Raw genomic sequence first — 13628 nt, forward strand, 5'->3', positions numbered from 1 at the left:
AACAGTCATCTATATTTCTTTTTTGTGCACTACCTTACCATGTTCTTGTACATTTGTTTTACAGGTTGTAGGCATTCTTTATATATTCAGGATCCTAATCCTTTGTCAGATGTGGTGTCAAGATTTTCTCTCAGTTTGTAGCTGATCTTTTTATTCACTTTATGATGCTTTCAGTAAGCAGAAATTATTAATTTTAATGAAGCAAAATTGATTTATCTTTTCCTTTTTGGTTTGAGCTTGTTGTGGCTTTCAATCCCATAGTGAAGGAGGAATGCATTGTAAAAGGGAAAAGTTTAAGTGTTTTAGAAGAAAATACAGACTATCTTTATGACTTTTGGGTAGGGAAGGATTTCTTAAACAAGACCCAAAAAGGGTTAATCATAAACCATTGCTAAGTTAACTTTTTAAGTTAATTTTTAAGGATTGTCAGGATAAGTCAGGAGGATAGCTGAACCACTGTTGCTTTCATTATTTTCCCTGGAGAAATACACTGCTCTGTGTTGCTGTTGAAGAGGTGGTCTCAGAACAAAGGGCTGTCTACAGCCTCGTGTCCTAAGTCCCATCCTCGTCACCCCCATGGCCACCACCGGCCCAGAAGGGAGGCACAGGGACCCGCAGCAGTTTCTTCACCTTTAGTTCTTCTTTGTTGTTAGCACTGATGGGGGTCTGTTTCCTCTAATCTTAACTGTGGCAAAATGCTCCAGGATGTCTATTCTTCTGGTTACATATGGAATTTCCTGGACTTCAGTTGATTGCTTGGGATGGGGGCTGATTAGATGCAGCTATTTCCAGGCATCCTTGCCTTTTCTTTCCTGAAAAACCATTGTGTTAGCAGCGTATTTTTAGGTGGGGCTACATTATTCACATATATTTTCTTTTCCTTTTTGCCATACAATTTCAGATCAAGTTTTCTTCCAGAAAAAAAAACAAAACAAAAAAAATAATAAAATCCCTAGCATCGAGCGCTACTTTCAACACTTTGTAACACAAGCTGTATAGTCTGTAACTATATTTTTACCACTTTTATCATTTTAAGGCCATTTTTTCCTACGCAGTTTCATGAGGCTTCCTTCGCCCTCACCATCACTGCTCCTTTTCCATATATTTATTTATGGATCATTATCCCCTTCTCTATCAACATCTTCTCAGCAGAGCTGAATGCTCCAGGGAGACTGGGCGGTGTGAGGCTCCACCATGATGAATGGGTTTTTCTTTTCACTCCTCAGTAATAGGCTGGCTTCCTCTAAGGGCAGCTAATTTCTTTGTAGCTACTTGGAGTAAGTAGATTAGGTTACCAGTATTGCCGCTTATCTCATTCTAGAATCAATGATCCAATTCACACAATCACCACCTATAAATTTTGGGAAACTATTACACAGAAGCCCTACTAATTGATTAGTGGGTATTTCCTGAAAGGAGTCATTTACAAAACACTGCCTTGGTTCCCAGCCTATTTCTGAGGCAATTAGAACCTAGTGAGTTGCTCATTTGTTGACTGTTTGATGGTGGCTGTTTATTCCTGGTGTGATGTCTGAATCTTAATCCCAATTTCTCGGTGTTCCGCCCACTAGCATTTTCTCATTTCTTTGTCCTGTTCTTCTTTCTGAAGCCCTTTCAGGTAGGTGCCCAGTTTGTGACATAGCTGATCCTGAGTTTCCGTCTGTTGATTTTGATGGCACTGAAATATCATGGTCATTTTGATCTTTGAAGCAAATCATAGCTGGGATCTGCTTCCTTCTGCTTTGCCTTCCCAGGTCCAGCTGATCATGTCAGAGGAAAAGGCCAAAAATGATGTGTGGGTAGAGGACACACAGAGTGCCCTGCCTCTCTCCCAAGACCTGTATGGGACATGCCAGAAGGGAATTGGCTCCTCTCCAGCATGAGGGTCTCCTTGAGGCTGGTATCCTTGTTTTTCCAATCAGATAAACATAAGGTATTTATAATTTTGTGTGTGTCATGTACTAAATTACAAACTGTGCCTTAAAATTGGGGTGGGACAGGAAGTCAGATAATAATTGCTTTCATACACTGAACACTTTCTATGAACAAGGTGATTTGTGCTAAGAGTTTTACCTACAGTGTCTTATTTAATCTTACAACCATTGTGTGCCCTACGTGTTATCATCTACATGAGAAAACCAAAGCTGAGAGAGCTTGGGTACATTTTCTAGGTCATTCAACTAATAAGGGAAAAAATCAAATTCAAACATAGACTTTGCTAACTCAATAGGGTGCTTTTTAGCCACTACACCATCCTTCCTCTGTCTACAAAAAATAAATGGTAGGACAGAACTACATGGTACTAACCAAAAGGAGGTCATAGAAGGGTGAGTTCACGGTAGGCTGGAGTAGTCATGGGCTATAGAGAAGAAGAAAGGTGTCTATACAGAGCATCTATTCCATGCTTCTCAAACTTTTTTTTTTCTCACTGTGGTAAAAACCACATGATATTTTTTTAAAATATGGACTGCTCCATGAGTTTTCATGTTATCCTTGCCCAGGGGCCCTGCTAATCTTCTCTATATCATTCCAATTTTAGTATATGTACAGCCGAAGGGACCACTCTCAACCATTTTAACTAACAACCCATAACATGAAATGTAGTTTACATCATCACCCAGTAAACACACACATATATAACTGAGACGAAATTTTACTTTGCAATACTTGCCATATTTTTATGTAGTGCGCTCCATTTTTCTACTGTGTCTTATATCTCTCTTTTAAAATAAGTCTGGTCATGGTCTAGTAAATAGAATTTAGGATCTATAATATTGATCCAGAAACCTCAACAGATGGGGAAATTAAGGTCCAGAGGTGCATTAAATACCTAGCAGATTGTCTTGAAAATGTAATCCTAAGTGTCTTTGCTTTATCTCCTAGGTGACCCAGCACACACACGTGGCACCTCAGTGGCAGAGCTGGGATAGAATCCAGATTTCCTGATCCCCAGTCTAGGGATTTTCAGTCAAGGGAAGTTTTTCAAAGAGAAGGGACTCTCCCGTGGCAGTTTCTTCACAGGCACGAGTAGAAGTAGGAGGAAAGAGTGAAGTTGTGGGAGACCCACACCACCCACTCCCCACCCACTTGGACAAGTGAGCCTTGTCCAAGGTCACCGGGCACTAGAATAGGGCTGTGTAATTCCAAAGCCAAGCTCTTTCTCTGGGTGTCTAGCCTGGTTTCTCAGTTATATCCCCCAAGAGCTCTTCAACAATACCAATTCCCAGCTATAGTCAGATCAATTTAATCTGATTATTTAAGAATGAGGTGTTTTCTAAAAGTTACCCAGGTGATTTTAGTACAGAGCTACTGCCTCAATGCAGTGTAGAAGGTATCCCTTAAACCACTCCTGCTTATCCTTCAAGCCCCAGCCCAAATACCCCCTTCCCAGCTGCACGGAGTTCTGACTCAAATCACTGTCAAATCACTCAAATCACTCAAATCACTCAAATCATTGCCTTTCTATTACTGTATTCATCTAGCACTTGTACGTCCTTCTCTCCTGTGTTTGTCTCTCCACTAGATGATGCACTTATTGAGTGCAGAGCTTACAAGTATGCTTTACTGATTTTTGTATCCAAGCATGTAATAAATATTGACAAAATACCTTTTGTTCAAATGGCTCTTCCTTCCCAAACCACTCAGACCTCTGAAATCTCCTGCCATCCAGCTATAACTCCTAGTCAGGGTGATAGAAGTTCTCCCCAAGATCAAGGACAAAAGACACCCATTCTGGGAGCTGCAAAATCCTGACCAGTGAAAACAACAGTCACTAAAGGCAGTGGGACTGCAGCATCCCTTCTCCTGTGGCTGGGCTTTCTCTCTCAATCTTCCCTCTTCAGTTGTCTCCTCCAGGTGTTCAGATCGCTCACAAGGCAGCATCGCCCAGTGTGAAAACCCTGGACAGGAAGTGGGGAAGACAGACTTCCTGTCGCGGTTATGACCGTCAGTTTGTCATGCCACAGGGCCTTACTTTTCATTTTGTTAGCTGGGAATGACAACATTCCTAACTCAATTGTCACCCTTTGCTCCTCCCCCCCCCCGCCCCCCTTCAGGGATTATATAAGAACTCTTACATATGAAAACAAGCTTTATTCAGGTCCTTGAGCTTTTCCGAGGACAGCTTTGTATAAATATAAGATACCTTTTGTTATTGTTTGTAGCCCAGGGGATTTGCGGAAAGAAGTTGAGAGCCAGCGATGCTCGTTTTTTATGGGCAGAAAATAGCTGCTGGGAAAACAACCTGATGTGTAGAGCACTATGTTCTTATCGGGCAGACAGAATTATCTTTCCCAGGCAGCCATGAACACAAAACACCTGGCAAACACGTTTCCTGCCCCTTCACATATTTTGAAAGAAAGAGACCTTTACCCTGACCTGTCAAGCAATGATCTTCATGAACTTCTGTCCACAGACTGCGACAGTTATCTTGGCTTGCTGTGGTGGATTTAAGTGGTAAACATAGCTGATTCTCACTCATAGGGCATCTTCTCCAGATATCACTCAGACCTTATCAGATCCACACATGCATTTCTTCTTCCTTAAAATGCAGCCACTGGATGGGCTAAGAGTCAGGAGCTTCCTGCCGTATCCACCCAACAGGGTCGGGTGCTGTTGAGAAGAGGGAGACCTTGAAAACTTGATCCTGACCCTGCCATTGCTTAAAATCTTTGGGGGAGAGAAAACAAAATAAATGTACTGCAAACATTTAGAGAATAATCCAAATCTGTTCATAATAAGATTCACTTTTTGCCTTAAAATCTTAAAGGCATTTAAAGAAGGTAGAAATCAGTGTGGGAAAGCTTCATGGAGGAGAAGACACAATACAAGTGGAAGGTGCTCAATAATATCAACTAAGTGAATAAGGAAACTTGAAATGGGCCTTGAAGGACAAAAAGTGTTGGAGGAGGTGAAGGAAGGAGCAAAGAGCCATTGCTGGGAAAGCCGTATAGCACAGTAGTTTGAGTACTGGCTTTGGAGTGAGGCTGATTGACCTGGGTGTGCCACTCACCAGCTGTGTGATTCTGAGCAGGTTAAGTAATCTCTCTAAGCTTTACTTTCCTCTTACATAATAAGTGATTGTCTCCATCATAGGTTTTGGGAGAATTGAATGAGATAAGTATAGGTAAACCCTTAGCACAATGCCAGGAATATGGTAAGTCTTCAAACAATGTTTATATATTGTTTTTGTTGTTGTTATTGAAAACATGAAAAAGACAGGAATCACTTACTCTGTATGTGAGGAAAATGTATTTTCCCCATGATGAAATAATCAAAATACTTGGTATGGAGTGTTACTTAAATGAATTTGAACAGAGAGAACCTGACCACTGTAGCCCTATGAAAGAAGAAAATTGCATATTTATTATCTCCCTCAAGTTCTGATTTCTTGCCTCTTCCCTTTCTTTCAGTGCCTTTCCCCATCCCCACTACCTTCACATCCCCATTGTGCCACAGTGCGCTCACATCTCTCTTCTCTGCCCAATCCTTCCACTGCCCTCCTTCTTTCCCAGGCTGGATGAGAGCTTGGTGAGTCCTAAGGAATGGATCTGCAATGGCGGCCTTTCAGGGAAAAATGACAGAGTATGGGGTTTGGGGACAGAGATTCTCTTGAATGTTTCTTGATCTTATCAAGTCATTTATAGATAACTAATGACCTCTAATGCAAGGCGTACTCAGCAGGAGAATTTCAAGTTCCTATAAAATCAAATTTTCAAAAGTGAGAGTTTAAGGAATTCTTTATTTTTCTCCTGACAGAGACATGAATTGGGCTACAGACCAGAGCTATGCCATGATGTCACAAGTCATTAGGGCTGTCATATAGCATTGCATAGTTAGGGTACTGCACACAAAAACCTCATGGAGGCATTTGCTTGTCAAGCTGAGCTTTTACCCGTCTCCTTGCTCAATCTACCCTATAGATAATAGTCATGTTCTTACTGAAATGACCTTGGCCACATTCTCAGGTTTCTTAGGCTCTGTTGGCTTCAAATTACCTACAGGTTAAGACTCAAACTTCTTATCCTGGAAGATAAAGCTCTTCACATCCATCCATGCCTCTTATCCTCATCTCCTACCATAATTAACTTCTCCCCAATCCCCCCAAACACCACACCCTTTCAGGGCATTGTCCTTTGTTTCAAATACCTTCTCTAACTTTCTTCAACTGGTAAAGTCCTGACCACTCTACCAGAACCAGCACTGAAGTCATTTCCAAAGTAAAACCTATCTCCAGCCTTTGGACTCTACAGTCTTTTGCTCTGGGTTATTTAGACCCCAAAAGTTTAGTGCATAGTAGATGTTTAATAAATATTTCTTGAATGAATGAATGAGTTCTGAGTTCAATAACAGCATTTATTATGATGTATGGTAATTGTCTTACTTACCTGTTTGTTTCCACCTCAGACTGAGATTCTTAAGGGGAAAGATAAAGGGAGAATGTGTTTTTTATATCTGTATTCTGAGACCTTAGAATAGTGAGTTATACTGTAGACTTTAAGTCAAAGTTTGACAAATGAATGAATTTCTAATATATTTTTTGCAAAAATAATTTATTTTCTCATTATGCTTTCTTGCTTTCATAACTAGGCTGCCCTTCTCTCTTAATATTGGGTTGGGAGGAGGGGGAGTGAAAAGAACAAGGTGTCTTTGGTTAGCTAATCTCTCTAGGATATAGTTGGGAATATGAAAAGGGGCGAATGGGATATCTTAAGTTAAAGTGCCTGGCATCAGAGGTTGGGATGGGGACTCCTGTGCAAGTTCTCACAGGGAGACCTTGTAAGAGAGTGGGGGAAGCAAGAGAAGACATAGGAGAAGCAAAGTGAAAGTGTGGGCTCAGCTGCAGCCAGGCCTTAGTGCAATCCCATGGAAAATTCTGAGATGATAGCCTCACAGAATTGTCCTATCTTGAGGTGAAGGGGCTAGGCTCTTATATCCCTGCATTAGTATTTGGTTGCAAGTCATATCCATAAGTAGGGTGACAACCTCCTAGACGTTTCTGGGTAGAGCAGCTCCTGTGGGCCAAGAGGAGTCTCAGTCACCAACACTCACAGCAGCTGAGGGAAGAGATACCAGACCCAGCAAAAAGATCTGAGCAGCACAGCAAAAGTCCCTACCACACCCCTAAAAATAAGGATGATAGAAAGTGTTTACTCCTAGAAAGACTATCCAAGCCTTTATTTAAAACCTATCTACTGCTGTTGACTAACAAGTTCTTTTTTTCTTAAATTACAAATTTAATATCTTTCAGTTTTATTAAATTTATTGGGGTGACATTGGTTAAGAGAATTATATAGGTTTCAAGTGTATAATTCTATAATACATCATTGGTATATTGCTTTGTATGTTTACCACCCAAAGTCAAATCTCCTTCCATCACCATATGTTTGACCCCCTTTATCCTTTTCTACCGTCCTCCTACCCCACTTTCCCTCTGGTAACCACCATACTGTTCTCTGTGTCTATGAGTTTTTGTTTGTTAGTTTTGTTCATTTGTTGCTTTCAGTTTTATATCCCACATATGAGTAAAGTCATATGGTTCTTGACTTTTGCCATCTGACTTATTTCACCTAACATGATATTCTCAAGATCCACTCATGTTGTCACAAATGGCAGTATTTCATCTTTTCTAATGGTGGAGTATCCCATTGTATATAATGATAAAAGGGACAATATATCAAGAAGACATAACACTTATGAATATATATGCTCCCAATCAGGGAGCACCAAAATATATAAAGCAACTACTAACAGAACTAAAGGGAGAAACTGACAAAAACACAATTATAGTAGGGGACCTAAATACACCATTGACAGCTATCAATAGATCATCCAAACAGAAAATCAATAAAGAAATATCACCCTTAAATGACACATTAAACCAAATGGACATATTTGACAATTACAGAGCTTTGCATTCCAGAATAACAGATTATACATTCTTCTTTAGTGCACATGGAACATTCTCAAGGATAGACCATATGTTGGGACACAAAATTAGCCTCAACAAATTTAAGGAAATTGAAATCATACCAAGCACATTCTCTGACCACAATGCTTTGAAATTGGAAATAAACTGCAAAATGAAAGCAGGAAAAACCATAAATATGTGGAGATTAAACAACAGGCTATTAAAGAATGACTGGGTCAAAGAAGACATAAAAGGAGAGATCAAAAGATACATAGAGACAAATAAGAATGACAATACAACATATCAAAACTTTTGGGATACAGTAATAAGAGGGAAGATTATATCATTACAAGCCTCTCTTAAGAAACAAGAAAAATCCCAAATAAACAACCTAATGTTACATCTTTAAAAAACTAGAAAAAGAAGAACAATTTCAGCAACAAGTCTAATCAATGTAGTTATTTGGACTGGTTCCTCACTCCTTAACAAATTAGAAACAGCAAGATAGAAGGTTCAGAGACTCTTAAAGGTAAGTGCACCAATCAAAACAAAAAAAAACAAACAAATATTAGGAACTCCAAAATGCATAGAATTTGGGAACTTTGTAGTGGAGAGCGCTAGATGGTTGTAAATTAAAGAAAGTCTAAAAAAATTGAGGTTTACAATGATGCCCTAAGCCAATAAGAAAAGTTTAAATAAACTATGTTTGGCATTCTATGTTTGAGAAAACAGGGTAATATGCAACATAATTTTAAAAGATTTCATTCGAAATTTGGAAGCTTAAGGTATGTGAACAATTACATAGATATTTTATCTTTGCAGAATATCTTCTTTTCTGCCAGCCCCAGATAAGTGAGGTGTTACTGAACTATAGTTTGGAGAACATCTGACCCCTAGGAGCCTGTTGAAACTTCTCTTACAGTAGCATAACTTTAGACTTGGTTAAACGTTCTGACAGTTCTGATTCCACCATATATACACACAGTAGTCTGATATAGAAAGAGCTGCAGCCTGGCATCAGACATATGGAGTTCAAGTTCTTCCACTGTCATTAACATCTGCGTGGCTCTAAGCAAGTCATTTATCTTCCCTGAGTCTCAGTGTCTTCACTTGTAAAAGGGAAATAATTCTACTTATCACATTATAATTAATATGTATTATATTATGTTGCATATTATACCAATATGTTATATGTAATATATTGTATTTATTATATTAATATTATTATTATGTTTCATCAGCCTGCTGTGAGGAACAAATGAGATAATTTTTTTGTGAAGTCGCTTTGTAAGGGGCAAAAAAATAACCAAAATGAAAGTAGAGTATTTGGCAAAGTAACCAGCCTTTCATCCCTTTCTTGTTTCTGATGAAACGTCTGACAGTTTTTCTAAACCCATAAAACGGGTGAGAGGCACATGGGTACAATTTCCTATAGATTTATTCTGTCCCAGCTCACCACCATCTGGTCTCCTGTGCTGCTCCCTGACCAGTGGCTGGCCTGTACCCCCATTTCTTGCTCTTATTTCAGAATGACTGCCTTTGGAGACTGGGGTTGCTCAGGAAGGACATTGCACAATCAGAAAACACTGATCTGCCAAGGCTGTAACATTTTTTTCCTGGAACCCTTTCAGGAATGTTTCACAGGAGGTGGGGGAGATGGCCCATGGAACAGAGAGTACTAGGCACCGGCAACCAGGTAATAAATGTCCAAGCATTCCTTTTCAAAATCTAATGAAGACATCAATCTTCATTAAGTCAAAGGGTCGGGGGTCCACAGCAGTGAGATTTACTGAGCTGCTTCAAAAAGCTGGAGAAACAATGACCAAAATACAGGCTATAGAGAGAGAGCCAGTGAATTCTAGAACTCGATGATGTCTATTTTCAACAAGTGTTGAATTTGCCAATAGCAATTATCCCTAAACATGAGCCTCAGGCTCTGCGTTGTCGGAGCCAGCTTGCACAGATTCAAGAGAGCTGATTATTCATGGCTCTTCCCATTCCACGCTCAGTGATGTCATGTTGGTAGCTTATAATCAGCCATGGTGGCAGTATTTACATCATGGAACTCAGCAGGTGCCACAAATAGGGTATTTCCTCCAAGAGAGCCAGCTTACCAGCACACCACTGCTTATGCTAGTATCCAAATGTCAACAAGATGTGTGGAATCCTGAAAAAGCTTAAAGAGCAGCAGTGTTGTTCTTGAATTTCCGTGTGAACCACTGAAAAAAAAAGTTAATGCGTATATGAATATCAGAAAATCTGTACTTTCATATTCCCAATTCACCTTCCTCATATAGCCCATCTTTTCCTTTAGGCTGAATGCAGACAGTGGGTGGTACGAAACTGAGAAAAACCTGAGTCACTGTTATATCCTTGGCATTGTCAACTTGATTGTTGTTGTTTTTGTTCTTTCCATGAGTGTTTCCCAGGCTCTGCCCTGCACTAGTACAGAGGCTGCCTACGGAAAACAATTTTTCTGCAGGGAATATACCCTCAGAGCTTGTGGTATTCTGGGGAAAAGTAGCAGCTCCACTTGGAGGAGTTTTGCCAAACAGATTGGATTCAGCTGAAAGGGGACGACCTTGGTGGGGGAATACAACTTTCTTCTTTCTTTCCATACCAAACTGTAATATTAATAAAGGGTGGGAGAATAAAAATGCAAACAGGCACAATTTTCACTTCCACAGGCCTTTCTTTCACTAATCTCTTTGTGGCTATAGCTACCATGTTTCCCCAAAAATAAGACCTAACTGGAAAATAAGCTATAGCATGATTTTTCAGGATGACATCCCCTGAACAGAAGCCGTAATGCGTCTTTTGGAGCAGAAATTAATATAAGACCTGGTCTTATTTTCAGGGAAACCTGGTAATGGTTTTCACCACTCTTTACTGAAAAAAAAAAAAAATCCACAACAAACAAATTTCTGTTTTCAGCCTGGATTAGAAAAGAGGAAACCATAAAACAACCAAAATCTGTCCCTTTGAAAATATCTTGGGAAAAAAAAAAAAAGAAAAGTAAAGGGAAAAAAACAATTCTTGAACTATGACAGGTGGTTTTCAGAGACCACTGGAAGCTTGTCTTAATGATCCTGGTGAAATGAGATACATGTGGTTGTTGGAATATGGCCACCTCCTTGTTTCTTGCTAGTAATGATCTTCGTCTGAAGGGAGGATGCTGGCCAGGGCACCATTCAATGCCACTTATGCAATTTGAGGTCTCAATTTCAAGTATTCTAGAGCCTTCCCTTCATATCTTCCCTGAATCTCTCTCATATACAGTCACTCGTCACTAGATGATGAAAGAATGATGGGCTCATTGGGATGGAAAGCCATTTCATTGATGGAGGCAGTGTGTCCTGGCAACTTTTACAAAATCTTCCTGCTTGTGGTATCCCATACATACACAAACCTGCTGGCTGACCCAATTGCTGTCTTCTTCCATCAGATAGCCAAGACCATCTCAGAAGATTCTTTTCAAAGTTGGGCACATTTTCTTGAAATATTTTATCATTTACATTATCACCCCCAAGATGAAATACTTATAAATCTACTAAATATGTATAAAATCTGTATAAGAAAAACTAAAAATTTTGATGAATGGAAAAAAAAGAAAACGCAATAAATGGAGAGAGTGCCATGTCCATAGATAAGAAGACTCAATGTTGTCAAGATGCCAGTTCTGCCCAACTTGATCTACAGAGTCAAAGCAATCTCAATCAAAATCCCAACAAGTTAGTTTATGGATATTGACAAAGTGATTCTAAAGTTTACATAGAGAGGCAGAAGCCCCAGAATAATCAACACAGTATTAAAGGAAAAGAATAAAGTTAGAGGACGGATACCACCCTTTAAGTCTCTAAGACTTACTATAAAGAAACAGTAATCAAGACATTTGGTATTGGCAAAAAATAGACAAATAGGTCAGTGGGACAGAATAGAGACCCCAGAAATAAACCCCAACATATATAGCCAACTGACCTTTAACAAAAGAGCAAGGCAGTGTAATGAAGCAAAGATAGTCCCTTTAAGAACTGGTGTAGGAACAACTGGTGATCTACATGCAAAAAGATAAACCTAGATACAGTCTTCGCACTCTTCACAAAAATTAACTCAAAATGGACCACAGACCTAAATGTAAAATGCAAAACTATAAAACTCCTATATAATAACGTAGGAGATAACCTAGATGGCCTTGAGCAGGGCAATGACTTCTTAGATACAAAACCAAAGGCACAATTCATGAAAGCATTTGATAAGCTAGAATTCATTAAAATTAAAAACTCTGCTTTGTAAAAGACAATGACAAGAGAAGACAAGCCACAGACTGGGAGAAAATATTTGCAAAAGACGTATCTGATAAAGAAGTGTTATCCAAAATAAACAAACACTTAAAACTTAACAATAAGAAAACAAACAATGTGATTAAAAAATGGGCCAGAGATCTTAATAGACACCTGACCAAAGAAGATAAACAGATGACAAATAAACATATGAAAAGATTCTCTACTTCATATGTTATCAGGGAAATGCAAATTAAAGTATCAATTTTATAGTGAGATACCATTACACACCTATTAGAATGACCAAAATTCAGAACACCATAAGCAAATGCTGGCAAGGATGTGGAGGAACAGAAACTCACATATATTGCTGGTAAGAATTCAAAATGGTACCGTCGCCTTAGAAGATAGTTTGGCAGTTTCTTACAAAACATACTTTTACAATACAGTCCAGCAATCACGCTCCTTGTTATTTACTCGAAGGAGTTGAAAACTTACGTCCACTCAGAAGTTTATATAATAATAACTTCCAAAACTTGGAAGCAACCAAGATGTCCTTTAGTAGATAAATGGACAAATAAATGTGGTACATCCTGACAGTGGAGTATTATTCAGCGCCAAAAAGAAATGAGCTATCAAGCCATGAAAAGACATGGAGGAACTTTAAATGCATGTTACTAAGTGAAAGAAGCCAATCTTAAAAGACTACATATTGTATGATTCCAACTATAAGACATTCTAGAAATGGCCAACCTATAGAGATAGTAAGAAGATCAGTGGTTGCCAAGGTGGGGGGATGGGAGGGATGGATAGGTGAAGCACAGGGGATGTTTTGGAGTAGTGAAAATACTCTGTATGATACGATAATGATGGATATATGTCATTATACATTTGTCCAAACCCATAGAATGTACAAGACCAAGAGTGAACCCCTAAAGTAATAAACTATGGACTTTTGAGTGATTATAATGTGTCAATGTAGGTTTATCCTTGGTAATAAATGTACTGTTAGGGTGAGTGATACTGAAAATGGGGAAGACTGTGCATGGGTAGCAATAGAGGGCATATGGGAAGTCTCTGTATTTTCCTCTCAATTATGTGAATCTAAAACTACTCTAACACAATTATTTACAATACAATGGTAAAAATAGGGGAGACATGCAAAACTTTTCATGATGGTGTGAAACAGTTTAATTATTTTGAAGTCTTCTGTTTTAGAACATGAGAGTATGTGAGTAAGTCTGGGTCCCAGGTATCTATTGTGCATTAGCACGCTAATCCAAACCTTAGTGGCTGAAAATAATTTCTCTCACAGTCTGGGCTCAGCAAGGTGACTCTTTATTGGGGTCCCTCATGAGATTGCAACTGGATAATAGCTGGGCTAGACTGAAATCGTCTGAAGGCTAGACTGAACAGGACTCCTCTTCCCATTCATATCT

At 39.1% G+C, this 13628-nt stretch overlaps 1 non-coding gene across 1 annotated transcript; it reads right to left on the bottom strand.

Moving 5' to 3' along the window:
* Nucleotides 1-2456: 2456 nt before the first annotated feature.
* LOC117022695 (U6 spliceosomal RNA) lies at nt 2457-2560 on the bottom strand. The gene has a single exon (XR_004423099.1). It is a non-coding gene; the product is annotated as a U6 spliceosomal RNA (small nuclear RNA).
* Nucleotides 2561-13628: the final 11068 nt, after the last annotated feature.

This window comes from Rhinolophus ferrumequinum, chromosome 5 (assembly GCF_004115265.2).
Source record: "Rhinolophus ferrumequinum isolate MPI-CBG mRhiFer1 chromosome 5, mRhiFer1_v1.p, whole genome shotgun sequence".
Classification (NCBI taxonomy): domain Eukaryota; kingdom Metazoa; phylum Chordata; class Mammalia; order Chiroptera; family Rhinolophidae; genus Rhinolophus; species Rhinolophus ferrumequinum.